General features: G+C 41.3%; 1 protein-coding gene, 1 long non-coding RNA gene and 1 pseudogene across 3 annotated transcripts in view; 2 read left to right on the top strand and 1 right to left on the bottom strand.

Annotated features, from left to right (window-relative positions):
• The window catches only part of FAR1 (fatty acyl-CoA reductase 1), a 111,561-nt gene that overhangs the window by 25,803 nt on the left and 66,955 nt on the right, over positions 1–18,803 (top strand). The window contains exon 1 of one of the 2 annotated variants that reach the window (XM_028116768.2): positions 18,354–18,554. The exons of the other annotated variant lie outside the window; for it this stretch is intronic. The gene's annotated coding sequence lies outside the window, so the exon portion shown is untranslated. Of the gene's footprint in view, positions 1–18,353; positions 18,555–18,803 lie in introns of those variants that run through there. 2 annotated transcript variants of the gene reach the window in all.
• LOC148162636 (uncharacterized) lies at positions 1,586–18,140 on the bottom strand. The gene is made up of 3 exons (XR_015766677.1): positions 17,669–18,140; positions 13,628–13,770; positions 1,586–1,901 (listed from the first exon to the last, which is right to left on the bottom strand). It is a non-coding gene; the product is annotated as an uncharacterized LOC148162636 (long non-coding RNA).
• LOC114219340 (ATP synthase peripheral stalk subunit OSCP, mitochondrial pseudogene) lies at positions 2,935–3,594 on the top strand (annotated as a pseudogene).

The following is an 18,803-nucleotide window of genomic DNA, read 5'->3' as shown; positions in this document are numbered from 1 at the left end:
TAGGGTTTCAATTAAGTATTTGTTGAATGAACAGAAGGAAATGCCACTCTATAGCCTTGAACAAACACAACTGGGTGCCTCTCGTGATCCCTGTTTTCTTTGCTTCCCTGACATGAGTTATCAGGTCTCATCAGTTCTGAGATGGCCCTGTCTTATTCTAAATTCCTACTACCATTGCTCAAATTATCACCACCAAAATCTATTTTCATTTCCTATGCTCCTATCTCAAGTCTTTTTCCTACTTCAGGCCAACTTCCACGTGGTCACTAGAGTTACCTTTCTAAAGCTCAAATAAAATAACATCAGTCCTCTTTATCAAAAATTTCAATAGCAGAGGCACCTGGGTGGCTCAGTTGGTTAAGTGTCTGCCTTCGGCTCAGGTCATGGTCCCAGGGTCCTGGGATCAAGCCCTGCCTTGGGCTCCCTGTTCGGCGGGGAGCCTGCTTCTCCCTCTCCCTCTGCCTGCTGTGTGCTCTCACTCACTGTGTGTCTTTCTCTCTGTCAAATAAATAAATAAATAGTGCATGGCATGCAAGGCTTTTCATAATGTCTTTAAATGATTTTTCAACTTCATCTCCTACTACTTCTCATCAAGCACTCCTACCCTCTATCCCACACTTGAGAAAAGTCAAGCTATTTATCATATTTCAACTTGTTGGTTACTCTTTCATGTTTATGACATTCTACATACTCATCTTCTGCCTGGAAAATACTCATCTAACAATAATCCTTACTCACCCTTTGGAATTCAAGCCAAATGTTACCTCCTCTGTCAAGACTTTCTTGAATTCCCAAGCCAGTTGTTCCTCCGTGCTCCCATAGAATATTCTACTGACTCTTCTCATAGCATTTATATTATACTGTGTTCATCCTTTTCCGCCATCTTGACCAATGCTGTTCAATAGAAACCTAACACAAGCCACATTAATTTTAACTTTTCTACTAGCCACATTAAAGTGTAAAAACAAAGAGATGAAAAGAATTTGCATAATATCTTATTTCACCCAATACATCCCAAATATTATCATTTCAACATGTAACCAATATAAAATTTATTAATGAGGTGTTTTAGCTTATTTTTTTTGTACTAAGTCTTCAGAATCCTGTATTTTTTTTTTAAAGATTTTATTTATTCTCAGAGACAGAGAGGCAGAGGGAGAAGTGGGCTCCCTGCTCACAGGGAGCCCGACACGGGACTCGATCCCAGGACCCCGGGATCATGACCTGAGCCCAAGGCAGACGCTTAACCATCTGAGCCACCCAGGCGCCCCCTGTATGTTTTTGGAAATTTTAGCATATTGCAATCCAGACTGCCACATTTGAAGGGCTCAATAAGCCACATGTATCTAGTGGCTCACAGATGGGACAGCTAGTGTGAGCTTCAAAAGGGACCCTATCTTGTTCATTTTTTTATTCCAAGGTGCTTGATTTGTAAGAAATGCCTGATAAATGCTTGTTAAAGGAATGAATGAATGTCAACTTCAGAGTCGGGGACCTGGGGCGGTGAAGGAACTGAGAAAAAGAGACGACAGTATAGCAAGGAACAGGGGACCCCGAGCAAACAGCCCGAGGTGCCGAGGTTTATTTTCCATACTCTTATATACCTTCTACAGCAGGGGCGTAGTAAGGCACATTCCTCCATGTATACAGGATTAGTCAAGCACTGTAAACAGAATTTACAGGACAAGGAAACAAAGAGGGGAGTGCACAGTGTGCTGTTTACAGCTGGTTTCCTATCTACAAAACATCTTCTGCTGCGCACTTTAGAACTGACCACACACGTTCCAAGGGCATTTCACTCTGATCCTTTCGGGTTATTTTTAACCCTGCAACCTTGAGTTTTCTCAGAGATCTCCAGTCTGAGCGAACATGCACCAGTGGTCATTGCGGCGTTCTGTTTCCTACAAATGAACAGATGAATGGTGATAAAAATAGCTAAGGTTGACTGCTTGCCATGTGAAAAGGCACTGTGATAAGCAATGTACATCACTCTGATCAGCAAATGTTCATTAGCATTCGATGGCTATTTAACAGTTATTAAATAATTACATAGTCTTGGGAAAGCCAATGGGCACATTATATAGTGACTTGGAAGACCAGTTTTAAAATAGAGTGGATAGGGGCGCCTGAGTGGCTCAGTTGGTTAAGTGACTGCCTTCGGCTCGGGTCATGATCCTGGAGTCCTGGGATCGAGTCCCACATCCGGCTCCCTGCTCAGCAGGGCGTCTGCTTCTCCCTCTGACCCTCTTCCCTCTCGTGCTCTCTAGCTCTCATTCTCTCTCTCTCAAATAAATAAATAAAATCTTTAAAAAAAAATAAAATAGAGTGGATATAAATAAATGCAGGGGATGGGTAAGAAGTTTTAAGAAACAATGCTGCACAGTAGAAGGGCACATGCTTTGGAATTAGACACACTGTGTTAGAATTCCCAACTCCACTACTCACTTATATGCTCTTAGGCAATTTAATTAAATTCCCTAACTTTCCACTTCCTTATCTGTAAAATGGAGACAGTAATACCCACCTTGTTGTGAGGTTTGTAAATAGTATCTTCAAAGTGTTTGGCTAGAAGATAGGCATTATTATCAGTTCTAGGAAGTCTTTCACTCTTTTTTTTCTTTAAGATTGATTTATTTATTTGAGAGAGAGAGAGAGAGAGAGAACGTGCATGCAAGTAGGGGTGGGGAGGAGCGGGGGGGGGGCGGAATCTCAAGCAGGCTCCACGCTGATCGGGGAGCCCAGTGTGGGGGCTTGATCTCACCACCCTGAGATCCTGACCTGAGCCGAAACCAACAGTTGGACGATTAACCGACTGAGCCACCCAGGCAACCCCAAGATTTAACAATTTTAAAGGTAAGCATTTAGGTAAGGCTTACCATGTGTCAGAAACTGTGCTAAGTGCTTTAAAATATTAATGCGGACCTACAGCCCCCGGAGAAGATGGCCGTCCCAGCAGTGTCTGGGTTGTCCCAGCAGGTGTGATGCTTTAGTATGACTGTGGTCAGGCCGTTTTCCAAGCTCATGCGGCCACCTGTTCAGGGATATGATATTGAAGGTCGCTATGCCATTGAAGGTCACTATGCCACTGCTCTTTATTCTGCTGCATCTAAACAGAATAAACTGGAACAAGTAGAGAAAGAATTGTTGAGCGTAGCACAAATCTTGAAGGAGCCCAAAGTGGCTGCTTCCATTATTCCCTACATAAAGCGTTCCGTGAAAGTGAAAAGCTAAATGACATGAGCGCAAAAGAGAGGTTCTCTCCTCTCACATCCAACCTGATCAATTTGCTTGCTAAGAATGGTCACTTGGACAATACCCCTGGAGTCATTTCTGCCTTTTCGACCATGATGAGCGTCCACCGTGGAGAAGTACCACGCACAGTGACCACTGCATCTCCTTTAGATGAAGCCACTCTTACTGAATTAAAAACGGTCCTGAAGAGCTTCCTAAGTAAAGGCCAAATCTTGAAATTGTAAGTTAAGACTGACCCGTCAATCATGGGTGGAATGATTGTCTGTATTGGAGAGAGATACGCTGATATCTGCGAAAACCAAGATTCAGAAGCCCAGCAGGGCCATGCGGGAAGTTTTCTGAAAGTGTTGATTTTCTGTCAGTGAAAATTCCTAAACTTGGAGCAACAATAACATGCTTCCTGAACAGAAAAAAATAAATAAAATATTAATGCATTCGGCTTCATAACAACCCCAATGAGATATTACCATTATTTCCACTTTATTGCTGGGAAACTGAGGCACAGAGGGGCAATAGCTTGCCCAAGGTCACTTAATAAGTGGTGGTGCTAGGATTCTACACCCAGAAGTTCAATTCTGGTGTCAGGACTCTTAATCACTATGTTTTCTTATTCTCAAGCCCATCATTGCCTTATTCATGAGGGAAAAAAAAACAACAACTCTGCAATTGACTGCTCTAATAAACCGGTTTTGTTTATGGAGAAACTAATCTATGCACTCTGCCCTGGAGAATAAGAGATTAGAGATTATGTCAAATGTAAGTCTTATTTCCTTAAAGAGTCATACCTTTGTATTTGCTGACAAATTTTTACACATAAGTGTGGTTTGCTGCATGAGTTTCTTCCCAGTTTGGGAAGAATTTCCCAATTTGTTTGCAAATATTTCTGAGAGCAGGCTTCTCCCTAGAAGCTCAAAGACATGCTAGTACTGATCTTAGAGACTTTGTGCAGAGTTCTCAAAAAGCACCACCCAAAAAGCAGGAAATAGGTGAGTCAGAGTCTATGGCTTTCACCTTGGATGGGCTGTGATGTTAGAATACAGATGACAATCTAGTGATCCCCATTTCTAGTCATCTGCAGCAGCTCTGCTCTGATCTAAATACAAGGGGAGTAAATCTCCAATAAAGAAAGAAAAAGATTAAAAAAAAAAAAAGGAGACAGGAAAAAGAAAAGAATAGTTTCCAGGTCTCAGGGTTCTACTGATTTTACTACTGCCCAAAAATGAGGTCTAAACATGGATAATGCCATCCACAAAAAAAGGGCAAAATGACCATCTAATCAGATGAGGAAAGAAACTGGCCAGAAAGATGGTTTCTTTTTTTTCCACAATGATGCTTGGAAAACAGACAACAGATGGTATTTAAAGAAATACTACAAATACTGTTTTTCTTCTTCCCAACACCTGTAAGCCACCAGGACCCTTTAATCAATAGAGGAGATAGTGAGAATGTAGGGGAGGCAAAATTTTACCTCCACTTTCTTAGGGTTTTTCAGCCAGGCCTGAGAATTAAACTGATAGAAGACAGATTAATAGGAGAAAAGTATATAAACCTATAAGTTTTATATGATATGGGAGCTCTCATAAGAAAAGAAAGATCCAAAGATATGGCAAACCTACCGGCTTTTACATTAGGTTGAACAAAAAGGCAATTGGGGAGAAGTATCTAAACTATATGGGGAGGCCATAGGAAGGTAAGTATTATCTTAACATGGTCTATTTATACAGGATTCTCTTGGCCTTAATTCCCCAGTGAAGAATGTTCATTTTCCCCTGGTACAGGGAAGGCATCTTTCACACAGGAGTGTTTATCTCCTGTTTTCAGGAAGAACAGGGGAGAACTGAATGCCCTTCTTTGCATCTGCTGTTTTTTAAGTGCCTTTCACTCAAAATAGTCCTTATGTCAAAGTGGCATACTCCTTTCGTTCTCCCCCTTTGAAAACTCCCCCAAAAGATTTGTAGTCCAGAATCTGAGTTGGCAGATTATTCTGTTTCTCAGTGATTTAGTCTCTTAAGTCTTGGGAACAGGTCTGTTCATTTAAACAGCTGTGTCTCAGTTCAGGAGGTGGTGATGAAGATGAGGGTAGTTGTTCATCTAAGTTAGGTCACCATATGATCTGACCAATGAGGCATTTACTGAGGAGTATTTTTTATAGAAATCAAAGAAAAATGAATATTAATAGTTGGAAACAATTTCTGAGTCCAGAGGACAGCCAGTTGAGGAGATTTCTAGATTTTTTAAAATATTTATTTATTTATTTTTAGAGAGAGAAAGAGAGCACTCATGTGTGCGCACCTGATGGGGGGAGGGGCAGAAGGAGAGGGAGAGAAATCCTCAAGCAGACTCCATGCTGAGGGCAGAGCCCAGGCAGGGCTTGATTCTAGGACCCTGAGAACATGGCCTGAGTTGAAACCAAGAGTCTTATACTTAACGGATTGAGCCACCCAGGTACCCCAAGAAGATTTCTAGAATTTAAGCAAGAAGCTTCTTTATATGGTAGAATAAGGATGGCAGTTATAATTTGACAGATTTCCTGATTTGCAGTTTGAAGGTCTCTCTCGCTGGGTGTTCCAGTGAATTTTCTGAGTGGCCTACACAAGTAGACATGAAGTTTGTCTATCTATGATCTGTTGTGGTGATTTTCTGAAGTTTATATCAGGTCATCCAGCTTTCACGTATAGGCGTTCAGGAAAAGGACAGTTTTCATTCTTTGTGATTTCAAGTCAGAAGGGTGGGAGGAAAATGGGAAATTTTGGTTTGGAAAGTTGTGGCCATATGCTGGAGGAAATTAGAATTCAGGATCTAGATGAGTTTCTAGCTAGAATACAAAACCTCAAAGACAATGAAAAGGGCTAGAATCCTAATTGTAAGGGGATGTTACAGTTCTTCACTGAAATGTAATTTTCTCTCCCCATTTTTATTAAGTATAATTACAGTAAGACTTTTTTGTTTGTAAAATAAGTTTAGTCTCATTAAACTTGGCCTGATTATTTACATAAGTGCAGCAAGAATAGTGATTTATCACATAGGCTCTTTTTAAGTTTGTTTTGTTGGAACTTTTAATAAGGAATCTTAGATTGAACTTTAAAAGCCATTTGAGGCTAAGAAATCAAGCCAAGAATTCGCCATCAGACTTTGCCTATAGCATCCATAGATTTGGGTGAATTCCTCTCTTTTCAAGGTACCCAATGGATCTTAAAATTCTTGGGCCTGCCAGGAAGTAATCTTGCTTACTTACTTGTAGGGCTGGGAATCCTGTAAGCAAGGTATTGGGCTGGTGTTTCAAGAGGTGTTATAAGCATTGGCTCCATATAGTCAACCTTAGTTCCTTAAAGACATCCGGTCACGTTATTTTTGTTTAAGATTTTATTTATTTATTTATTTGAGAGAGAAAGAGAGAGAGAGAGAGAACAGGAGGAGGTGCAGAGGGGGAAAGAATCCCAAGCGGACTCCACACCAAGCATGGAGCCCAACTTGGGCTCGATCCTGTGACCCCAAGACCATGACCTGAGCCAAAACCCAGAGCAGGACACCTGACCAACTGACCACACAGGTATCCCTCCATCTGGTTACATTTAAGTCTATGTACCTGTCAAAATGTGACATTACAGTCAAAGTCTTGGTAATATAACCAATGTTTCCAGTTGTTGTAAAGAGAACAAATTCTTATTGAACCTATGCAAACAACTATATTATCATGAATAAGAATGTTTATTAAGAGTCTCGAGATTCTGGGGGTGCCTGGGTGGCTCAGTCTTGGTTAAGCATCTGCCTTAGGCTCAGGTCATGAACCCAGGGTCCTCGAATCAAGCCCCGTGTTGGGCTCTCTGCTCAGCTGGGGAGTCTGCTTCTCCCTCTCCCTCTGTCCTTGCTTGTGCGCTCTCTCGCTCACTCACTCTCTCTCAAATAAATAAAATCTTTAAAAAAAAAAGTTTCCAAATTCTGGAGGGATCATGTGGAAAGAAAAAGATAAATATTTTAATTTTTGCTTACAAAGGTATAGTCTATCAAATTGAGATAAGTTATAGATAGCTTAAGAAAAAGAAAAGGGGTTTTCTTTCTTTATTTTAAAAAGATTTTATTTATTTATTTATTTATTTATTTATTTATTTATAGAAAACGTGTGTGAGCAGGGGGGGAGTAGAGGGAGAGAGAGAGAGAGAGAATCCTTTTTTTTTTTTTTTTAAGATTTTTTTATTTATTTATTCATGAAAGACAGAGAGAGAGAGAGAGGCAGAGGGAGAAGCAGGCTCCCGCTGAGCAGGGAGCCCGATGCGGGACTTGACCCCAGGACCCTGGGATCATGACCTGAGCCGAAGGCAGACGCTTAACCATCTGAGCCACCCAGGCGCCCCAGAGAGAGAGAGAATCCCAAGCAGACTCCATGCTGAGTGTGGAGCCTGATGCAGGGCTCGATCCCATGACCCCAACATCATGACCTGACTTGAAATCAAGAGTTGGATGCTTAACCAACGGAGCATCCAAGCACCCCAAAAAAGGGTTTTCTCAAATCTCAAAAACAAAACATTAAAGGTCTAACAATGCTTTAAACAAAAAGTCATAAAATTAAAACCATCCTTATCAGTTCATTCAGTCTCATGTACTTGCTTCTTGTTTGCTTGATCTTGGGTTAGCAGTTTAAATTAATCAGTTTCTCCATTAGAATTCTAAAATTCTTAAAGTTTTTTTTTAAGATTTTATTTATTATTTGAGAGAGAGAGAGAGAGTGAGTGGGGGGGGCAGAGGGAGAGGGAGAAACAGACTCCCTGCTGAGCATGGAGCCTGATATGGGGCTTAATCCCAGGAGCCTGAGATCACGACTTGAGGCAAAGGCAGCTGCTCAACCAACTGAGCCACCCAGGAGCCTCCCCTTCCTTTCTTTCTTTCTTTCTTTCTTTTTTTTTTTTTGAGAGAGAGAGTGTGGTACACCAGTGGGCACAGGGGGAGGCGGAGAAGGAGAGAGGGAATCTTAAGCAGGCTCCAGGCTCAATGCAGAGCCCAAAATGGGGCTTGATCTCATGACCCTGAGATCATGACCTGAGCTGAAATCAAAAGTCGGACACTCAACTGACTGAGCCACCCAGGCGCCCCAGAATTCTAGAAATTCTTATCCAGCTTAGTGTTATGATCTTAGAGTTATCAGAAACCTGTATTCTAGAGTACTTGTCAGGGTCCTTTCAACGGATCTCCTTCAAGATGAAGCATTTTTTTATTTTAAAGATTTTATTTATTTATTTGACAGAGAGAGACTGCGAGAGAGGGAATACAAGCAGGGGGAATGGGAGAGGGAGAAGCAGGCCTCCCGCCGAGCAGGGAGCCCGACGTGGGGCTCGATCCCAGAACCCCGGGATCACGACCTGAGCCAAAGGCAGACGCCCAACAACTGAGCCACCCAGGTGCCCCAGGATGAAGCATTTTTCCCTGCAGTTGATTGTAAAATGTTCTCAGAGAACAATCAAGAGTAAGACAACGGTCTATGAATGACAAAAGACTTAAAAATAGCCATGGTTACAGATCTGGTGAGAGTTCACTATTAAAAAAATGATACAATTAACAAGAACATTTGGTTATTTCTGTAAAATGCAATGTTTTCAAATAATAATTGGAATTTTGATTGATCATGTAGGCAGTAAGGACACTGACAGATTTCTAGAAATTCTGTACAATTTTTAAATATTGGTAGCATCTACTCATACAAATACGACCTAAAGAAAGTTATTTATCACTTTTATTTGACAATGTTTCCCATGTAATATCACATCTCAAACAAGCTATTAGTTTAATCTCTTTTTATAAGGATAGAGAACAAATCTTTGAGATCATCTAGGGACCCTCTGAGAAATTCCAAAGTTAGTTCAAGGTCAAGAGACTCATTTTGAATTTGATTTTGGGAAATTTGTCAAAAATGTCTAAAAGTTTAGAGCTCCCCTTGACATGGCGCTGAGGGGGCCGCCAGTGCTCTGGCTCTGCGGCTGGCTCTCCAGCTCTGCACTTGGCTGCCCAACTTCTTCCTGCTATTGTTTTCCAAGGATAAGAGAACTAAAACCTAAGTCAAATCTCATTTCCAAGACAGCATTCCAAATTTATTTGTTTATTTTTAGAGACAGAGTGCAAGTCAGGGAGGGACAAGGGAGAAGTAGAGGAAGAGAATCTCAATCAGGCTGCCTGCTGAGTGCACAGCCCAAGGTGGGACTCAATCCCTCGATCCTGAGATCATGACCTGAGCTGAAATCAAGAGTCAGATGCATAACCGACTGAGCCACCCAGGTGCCCCTGGAGGAAAAAGTCTTAATTACCTTTATTTTTATAGACAATATTACAAAAACCATTGGCATATAATGAGGTGATCCAAAATCCTAAGATGTAGGAAAGATTGTAGAGTACTAAGGAGTTAATGAAAATATTGTTATATGTCTAGATTTTGTGATATTTGTGTGGCCATCTTTTAAAATTTATAATTTTTTTACGGGGTGCCTGGGTGGCTCAGCTGGTTAAGCAACTGCCTTCGGCTCAGGTCATGATCCTGAAGTCCCGGGATCGAGTCCCATATCGGGCTCCCTGCTCAGTGGCGAGTCTGCTTCTCCCTTCTCTTGTGCTCTCTGTCTTTCATTCTCTCTCTCTCAAATAAATAAAATCTTAAAAAAAAATAAAACTTATAATTTTTTGTGGTTTTTGTTCCTCATTCTTTTTTTTTTTAAGATTTATTTATTTATTTGTCAGAGAGAGAGCAAGAGAGCACAAGCAGGGGGAGCAACAGGCAGAGGGAGAAGCAGGTTTCCCGCTGAGCAGGGAGCCTGATGCAGGACTCGATCCCAGGACCCTGGGATCATGACCTGAGCTGAAGGCAGACTCTTAACTGACTGAGCCACCCAGGCGTCCCGAGACTTTTGTTCTCATTCTTAATAAATATTCACTTATTACCTAAAAAAAACAAAAAGCCTAAAGGTTTCAAACACTTAAGTAGTATCCTAATGACAAAATACTTAGTTATCCATCTAATTAAAGTGACCGTTAAGAGATTTTAAAGGTAAATATAGAAAGTCACGTAACTGTTAAAAAAAAAAACCCTTAGATTCTTTAATATTGAAGACTCAGTTTTCTTATGTAATCAAAGACCTGATAAAGACTATGTGAAGCACAGGAAATTATTCTGATAAGATAGAATCTTTATTTCCTTGGCAGATGATATAAAAGGTAAAGAAAAACCTTTTATAATCTATTATTAAAAGCAGACCAATAATCTAAGAAACTGTCATTAAACTTATTTTGTATCAGTATATTATTGAGCTCATTTTTTAAAACTCCTATAAATTATCCATTTAACTTTGGCCAGCTTTGACCTTGCAACATAAAATTTCTTTTCCACAAACCTGCAATTTTCTACATCCACACAGATTTTGTCTTATTCCTTTTCTCTTTCTTATTCTGGAACATTTAGTCATTTTGCTTAAGGACAAAATTACTTCTTTTTTCCTCAACAAAAACACATCTGCCTTTGTCATATACTCTTTATATAAAAACATATCCCATTCTCCAACTATACTTTGTACACAAAGTTTTTTTCTTTGCTGTTTTTATTTTTAGTAGTTTTATTTTCATATATAGATTATAAATATTATAGATTACAAATTTTAACCATTTAGTAACCTTTATTTTCCAGTGAAAATTAGGAAGCAGGCAATTGTGAACTACTATATATATCAGCATCCTCTAGTAGCTTAGTAAATCTATGAATACATCATTATAAATATTTATAATTTTTAAAGACTTACACTTTTTCACAGTACAGTTTTTTTAATGTAGTAAAAGATATGCTTTCTAACAGACCAAAATATCTTTTTTTCTCTCTATAAAAATTGAGAAGCCAAAAGCAGATAAACTTATATTTAGCAATTAATGTTTTAGTGTATTATCTTATTTAGAAATTATCTAAATATTCAGTGAATATCCATCATTTAATTTAACTTAATATAACTTTAAGGTTTCAAGTTGCCAAAAAGATTTTGGAAACTATTTTTAAGCAGACATAATACTTTGTTTAATGCAACAAAGGCAGCATAATCTTAAGTTATTCTTTAGATAATCACAGGCGAGAACTTAAAAGTTAAAATATATGGCTCTCTCCAACTTTCATTTTGTACTGCTGTGTTTTACATACATGAAGCAATTTATTTTTATTGTATATCTTGTCTTTAAACTGAATTTATAATTTTATAGTCTTAAGCATCTTGTAGAGATAAACTCATTTGATTAGTAAACCCAAGTAGAAAAAGTTGTATCTCTTCATTATGTTTAAGGTTTACAACTCTGAAGACATGATTGTTTTTATTAAACCAACAAACTTAAACTAGCTTTAATTTACCAAAGATTGTCCTAGGTCTTGTGAACCTGAAAAACATTTAGGTTAGTTTCTATATTTCTGAGAGTTTTAGAATACTTAATTTATGTAAGTGCTTATTTTTTTAAACTGATTAAATAGAGCTCTTTTACAAAGTAATTTTGGCAATATCATATGAAAGTAGAAAAATAACACATTACATAACATGTATACCTAAGATGCATACAGACATAGAAAAAGAGATCTTAGAGTTTTCATTTTAAGTCTCAGCCATGAATTAGGTATATATTAAGAAACACAAAATTTACTAACTTATATAAGAGTGATCTTTGCCTTATAATTTTTTATTTCAATTTGATCTTCTTATAGGTAACAATAGGTCATTTGTTTAGGATGAGAACTCTCTAAAAAATCATTTTAGGGCGCCTGGGTGGCTCAGTTGGTTAAGTGACTGCCTTCGGCTCAGGTCATGATCCCGGAGTCCCGGGATGGAGTCCCACATCGGGCTCCCTGCTCGGCAGGGAGTCTGCTCCTCCCTCTGACCCTCTTCCTTCTCGTGCTCTCTATCTCTCATTCTCTCTCTCTCAAATAAATAAATAAAATCTTTAAAAAAAAAATAAAAAATCGTTTTAAATAGGGGCCCCTGGGTGGTTCAGTTGGTTAAGTGTCTGACTCTTCATTTCAGCTCAGGTCATGATCTGAGTCCTGGGATCAAGCCCTGCATCAGGCTCCATGCCCAGCATGGATTCCGTCCCTCCCTCTCCCTCTGCCCCCTCGACCCCGAGCTCGCACATGCAAACACTCTTTCTCTCAAAAAAAAAAAATCCCTTTAATCATAAAAGTCCAAATATTCAAAAGTATACCTTCTTTTTAAAAATGAAGTATAATTGATATACTATATTACATTAGTTTCAGGTGTACAACATATTGATTCAACAATTCTATACATTACTCAGTGCTCACCATGATACATGTAGTTACCATCTGTCATATAATGTTATTACAATATTCCCTATGCTGTACTTTTCATCTCTATGACTTACTATATTTAACTGGAAGTTTCTACCTCTTAATCCCCTTTATTTTGCCACTTCCCACTTCCCCTCTGGTAACCACCAGTTGGTTCTTTGCACTGAAGAGTCTGTTTGTTCATGTTTTGTTTTCTAGGTTCCACATATAAGTGAAATCATATGGTATTATCTTTCTCTCTCTGACTTATTTCAGAAAATATATGTATTTGAATTGTGACTCAAAAACAAAATGCCTTTTTATGGCTTACAATCAAAAAGTCTTTTATGGCTTAATCATAGACACAAGAGGAGTCCCCAGAGAGAGTGCAAAGGATGCAGCCCTCCCCAAATCCAGTAAGTTCATTCCCAGAGTTAGCATAAGAGTGCCAAGACTTTCACTGTTACTGGAGTAAGAATAGTGTTTGTGAAACTACTGTCTCTTGTTATCTATGGGAAGATGAGATGCCTCCAGCTATAGCCCAGCTTATCTGTGGTGCTGGGTGGGTGAAATCAGGATGAGAGTTTCCTAACGCTATGAAGGCAATGAAAGTGAGACAACAAAGGCCCTTCATGGACTGGGACCTCTCATTAAGACAAACTTCCTGAAGAGCTGGTGATATTGGACAAAGAGAATGCTGCTTGTCATTTTGTGTGTTGGGTTTGCAGCCTGTTTGTCTGGTTCCCTGACGCAAGCCAACACTTGTACTCTCCGTGTGATAGAGATCCTAAGCCAAGCTCTCCTCAAGACATAAAATAGGATGAGAGGAACATGCTCTGATTTTTTCCCCCTTATGATAAACACCACAAAAGACAGAGAAGGAAAACAATCCTAGGAGGCTATGGATTATACCAGTGGTTACCCAAAACCAAATTTACAAGAGTCACAATTCAAAGAACTAATTTTGACAAACATTTTTCTCCTGTCAATCTATATTTAGAAAGATAAAACATACAGGAAGACTCTTACTGTTCTCCTTCTGGCTGGGCCTGCAGGCAGAAATCTGAGATACTGATGTGGTAAGGATCTTACCTTCTCCTGGCCTTTGGTCAGATGGGACCTGATCTCTTAGTGTTACGGTCACTGATGTCCCATCATTGTCACCAGGAATTGTAGGGGAGGCAATATTTTACCTCTGTCTTCTCAGAGTTTTTCAGCTGATCCTGAGAATTAAACTGATAGAAGACAGATTAATAGGAGAAAAGCACACAAATCTATGTTTTATGTGATGCAGGAGCTCTCTCTCATAAGGTAGATCTAAAGAAATGACAAAACTTACAGGCTTTTATATTAGGTTGAACAAAGAAAGGCAATTGTGGAAAAATATCTAAACTATATGGGGAGGCCATAGGAAGATAAGTATTTTAACATGGCAAAGGGGCATATTTGGAGCTGGCATAGCCTGCCACCCTTCGAGAACCGAAAAGTCAATAGTAGGATACAAGGAATGATTTAGAAGGGCCAAGAACATATCAGCTATATTTTTGTTTCACCTAGATTGAAGTTGTTGAATAACTGAGGGTCAGATGATTCACTTCCATGTGAAAACCAAACTTATCTCACAGATCTAGTATTTGTTCAATACTCAGCGTTAAGTTTCACCCTCCTTTTATAGATGGGGAAATGAATCTACAAGGACCTGTGTATACTTGTTCAAACTGGCAATAGATGGATAGTGGAAATGTTAGAAAACCTGGTAAAATTGTTTTTTCCCCCTTAATAACAGGCTTTAAAAATATGTTTAAAGTAGATGGATTCTGGATGTCATAATTGAGTACAGGGCAAGGTAGAAATGACCAAGTGATTTGCAGAGAATCACTGGCATCACTAGAAATTTGACTCTCTTGTGAAAAGTGGCCCGAAACTCTTTCTACACAATGAAAGTGAGCATCTCTGATGCATTCTAGCTGGCTGTAACAGGTTCTCCACTGTAACTACAAAGGAAGTTGTGTTCAACTTTAGTTTTATCAACACGGGTATTTTTAATGTGAAATAGTTACTCTTAAATAGTTCGCATTCTCATGAAATCTGTAAAGATAAAGCATGGTAAAAATTACTAATTCTAGGAGTGCCATGGAGACGTATGTAGGATTCCATGCTACTCATTGGGGGAAACACAAAGATGATAAGCACAAGGCAAAATGACTTGATCTTGTTTTGGAGATGGCAAATGTGGCTTGGTAGAAAGATTATGGGGTTTGCCAGCAAACAGATTTAGATTTCAATCCCACTTTTGTCACCTAACAGCTGTGTGATGTTGGGCAAGCTACTTGTCTCACTGAGTTTCAGTTTTCCCATCTATGAAATTCAGATGAATAGATGAATACTTGCGTAGGGTTGTTGGGAAGATAGAGTGAAGAACCTCATCAAAACCGTTTAAAAAGACATTGGCAGAAAAATATACGAGTTAAAAAATGACACATGCCGTAAGAAAAGCATTTCCTCAGAGCAGGAAGAGGCAGTGTTTACATAAAAAAATTAATGCTTAACCTTCCTTGTTTTTTGTTTTTTATTTTTTATTTTTTTTTTTAAAGATTTTATTCATTTATTTGAGAGAGAGAGAGAGAGAACATGAGAGGGGAGAGAGTCAGAGGGAGAAGCAGACTCCCCACTGAGCAGGGAGCCCAATGTGGGACTCGATCCTAGGACTCCAGGATCATGACCCGAGCCGAAGGCAGTTGCTCAACCAAGTGAGCCACCCAGGCGCCCCATGTTTTTTGTTTTTTAAAATGTCATGAAATTCCAAGGGATTCATAATAGCTATAACAACATTATGTGTAGCGTATGTGTTTCTGGTGTTTATTCCTATATATTTTCTCAGTAATACATGGTATTTCTCTTTAGGTTGTCAACTATTTGTAAATAGGTGTAAATTATTTTTGCTTGGAGGAATTTACCTTCATTTACAGAACTGTGTTTCTATAGCAAGGATCAAAAGCACATACAGGTATTTCATATTTGAATAAAACTACAGTGCAGTTGATTCCAATATATGGCAGCCCAAACATCAGGGTTCTTGTTGCAAGATGGGGAAAGCATTTGAATGAATGATTACTTTCTTTGGTATTATTACACTACTACATAGAGTTTAGACTCTGGGCAAAATCCTTCATTGCCTTTTGTGGAGACTATCACTCATTTTTTTTTTAAGATTTTATTTATTTATTTGAGAGAGAGAGAGAGAGAGAGAGAGAAACAGCATGAGAGGGGAGAGGGTCAGAGGGAGAAGCAGGCTCCCTGCTGAGCCAGGAGCGTGATGTGGGACTCGATCCCAGGACTCTGGGATCATGACCTGAGCCGAAGGCAGTCGCTTAAGCAGCTGAGCCACCCAGACGCCTTGTTACTCAATTTTTGTAGATATATGAATTCTTTGAATTCACTTAAGAATGATGGTGCACTTAGGGACAATGGTCAATACAACATGCCTTCCCATGAGTTTGTACCATCTTGGAGAGTGAACCACTGTTCTAATTTTAGATCCTCCTCCAGAAAGCTCATCTGGGGGGGGCTTGTGGAGGGGTGTCTCTGCTGGAGGTGCATGTTACATACACATTGACTTGAATCAAATGAGATGCCTTTATGCTCTCAACCCTAATGTTATTTTTGAAAATCATAATGTACTCATTAAGCAATTACTTAATTTCTTCATGTGGTTTCCTCAGAACTAAATAATAGGTTATATTTTTATATAACTATTTGAAAAAAACCATGATGTTTGCACAAAAATGTAAAAATTTGCAATGAAAGTATTCTCCAGAAATAGTGTCTAATTGCACATGCTGATAAATCTCAGCAGTGGCTTACTTAGTTCTGGTCTTCTAAGAATATGCCCCTAAATTCCCTAAGCATTTAGATCGTTAGATAGCTGGCATTTACATCATTATTTTTATATGTATTTCCTCATCCTGAATTACACTGGAATGATCCATTTGTCTGTCTTCCTATTAGACCCTATGCTCTTTGGAAAAATTATATGCCTAGTTCAGGGACAAGTACTTTAAACAAAGGCATTTATCTGAACTGAACAACTTAATGACTAAATTAACAAATATGAATCATGTAGTCTTTTTAAAATTTTTTTTATTTTTTAAAGATTTTATTTATTTGATAGAGAAAGCACAGGTAGACAAAGCTGCAGACAGAGGGAGAGGGAGAAGCAGACTCTCCGCTGAGCAGGGAGCCCCACGTGGGAACCTGGGATCATGACCTGAGCCCAAGGCATATGCTTAACGAACTGGGCCACCCAGTTGCCCCTGAATCACACAGTCTTCAACTCTTTTGCAGCTGGTGCTCTTTCACAGGCTAGAATTTGGCCCAGAGTTCTTATGTTTGTTTTGGAAAGGTTACTATTGACCCATTTATAACAAGTGATTCACCTGGCCCTGGCTATTTTCAGAATTCTGCTACTGGTCTGGATTCCAGGCACACAACATCTGGCCTAACCTGGTGGAATGCCTCATCCCTGAGGGCAAGCAGCTGCGTCAGCTGTGTGTTCTGTGTCCTGCAGAAATGACTGCGCATGGTGCTGGACTGTGAGCTCCTCCAGGGCGGAAGCTATGGTATTTAATTAATTAATTAATTATTTTTTTAGAAGCTATGGTATTTAAGTTAAAGTTTCCTGGGTTCAGTACTTAGGTCAGCCACGAGGTAGGGAGCTCACTCAACTTCTGTAGTTTCCAACCGGGTGCAGCATCATGGGTGCTTTGGTACCACTAACAGGGCCAGGCACTGAAACAAGCTCTAAATCCTCAAAGAAAAATTGGTCTGAACCATCTTAGCTGATCCTTAACTATCAACCCCTGGGCGCTAGTCACTGCGCCAAGAGCTTTCACTCACTTTAAATTCTCACAATCCTTTTTCTTTCTACGGTTTGTAGTTTTTGAATGACAGGCAGCTAAATCATAGTGAGATTGTACCACGGGAGTCTCATGGAGCCTAAGGTTACAGTAATGTTATTCTCACAATCCTTTTATTTAAAAAATTAAGATATTATACATTATTATATATTAAAGTGCCTTGAGTGCACTAATATTAACTGTACGGCTTGATACATTTTTACAGATGGATACCAACCAGATCCAGAGACAGAACGTTTCCAGCTCCCAGTAGGTTCCCTCGTGCCCCTTCCATTCCCGGGGTCACCATTATTCTAACTTTTCTCACCATCGATACGTTTTGTACGGTATTATTGCGGCACGATTGGTCCGCGGCGCTGGACGAGACGCACGCTCGGTTTCCTCGCTAAAAAGCATCCCGCCGAGGTTGCAGGAGTCCACAGAGCCGCGGCTCCCCTCTCACGGACCCGGCGCGGGACTCCACGTAGGCGCCGCGGGAGCACGCCACAATGGCTGCCCGCGCTCTCCCACTCCGGCCTCGCCGCATTCTCCCACCTTGCGACGGGCAGCCGGGCGTGGCCCTGGGCGGCCACCCGCCGGAATAGGAGCGGCCAAGCGGGCGCTTCGGAGCCCGGGATGAGGGGCGCGCGCCCATTGGCTGAACTTTTCCCCCGTGGACGGGCCGGCCGCAGAGCCCGCCTCCCGGCCCTCTCTCGGCGCTCCCGTTGGCAGTTCGCGTCCCACCCGCGCCCGCCCCCGTCCCCAGCCCGCCGTGATGGAAACGGGGTTGCGGGGGGGCGGGAGGCCGAAGCGGGGAGGCGGGGGTGAGCTTTCCTCCCGGTAAGGGGGCGCGAGAGACGAGACAGGCCAATCAGGACAAGACGTGGAAAAGAGGCGCCGCGCCAGCCAGTCACATCGCGAGGTCCAGGTCGGGAAGGCTGACGCGAGTGGCACAGCCAATGGGCGTGCCACTACCCGTCCGCTCTTCAGCAGCCGGTCGGGGGTGGTGGAGGAGCGAGTGAGGAGAGCGCGGCGGCGGCGGCGGCGGCGGCGGCGGCGGAGGCGGCGGCGGAGCCATCACTGGACGGCCAGGGGGAAAGCGAGGCCCGAGCTTCTGCGTCTAGGTGAGAGGCAGCGACGCCGGGCGAGGGGAGGCCGGCCTGCGGGCCCCTCCTCGCCTGGCCCGGGCCGGCGGCTGCGGGAGCCGGGGCGGCAGGCCGCCAGAGGCGGTGGCGCTAGCCGCCGCCCCGCCCCCGCCCCGCCCCCGCCCCCACCCTGAGCCGCCCGGAGCGGGGGGCGCCCGCCTCTGCCCGGCTGGTCCGTGCGCCGCTGGGCCGGGGCCACCGCCCTCCAGAGGGCCGGGCTGGCGAGCG

Source organism: Eumetopias jubatus, unplaced genomic scaffold (genome assembly GCF_037043125.1).
Source record: "Eumetopias jubatus isolate StellerSeaLion01/CBP00866 unplaced genomic scaffold, mEumJub1_p1.0 scaffold_13, whole genome shotgun sequence".
Taxonomy (NCBI): Eukaryota; Metazoa; Chordata; class Mammalia; order Carnivora; family Otariidae; genus Eumetopias; species Eumetopias jubatus.
Note: the sequence above shows the minus strand (reverse complement) of the source record. Positions and strands in the feature narration are given on the sequence as shown.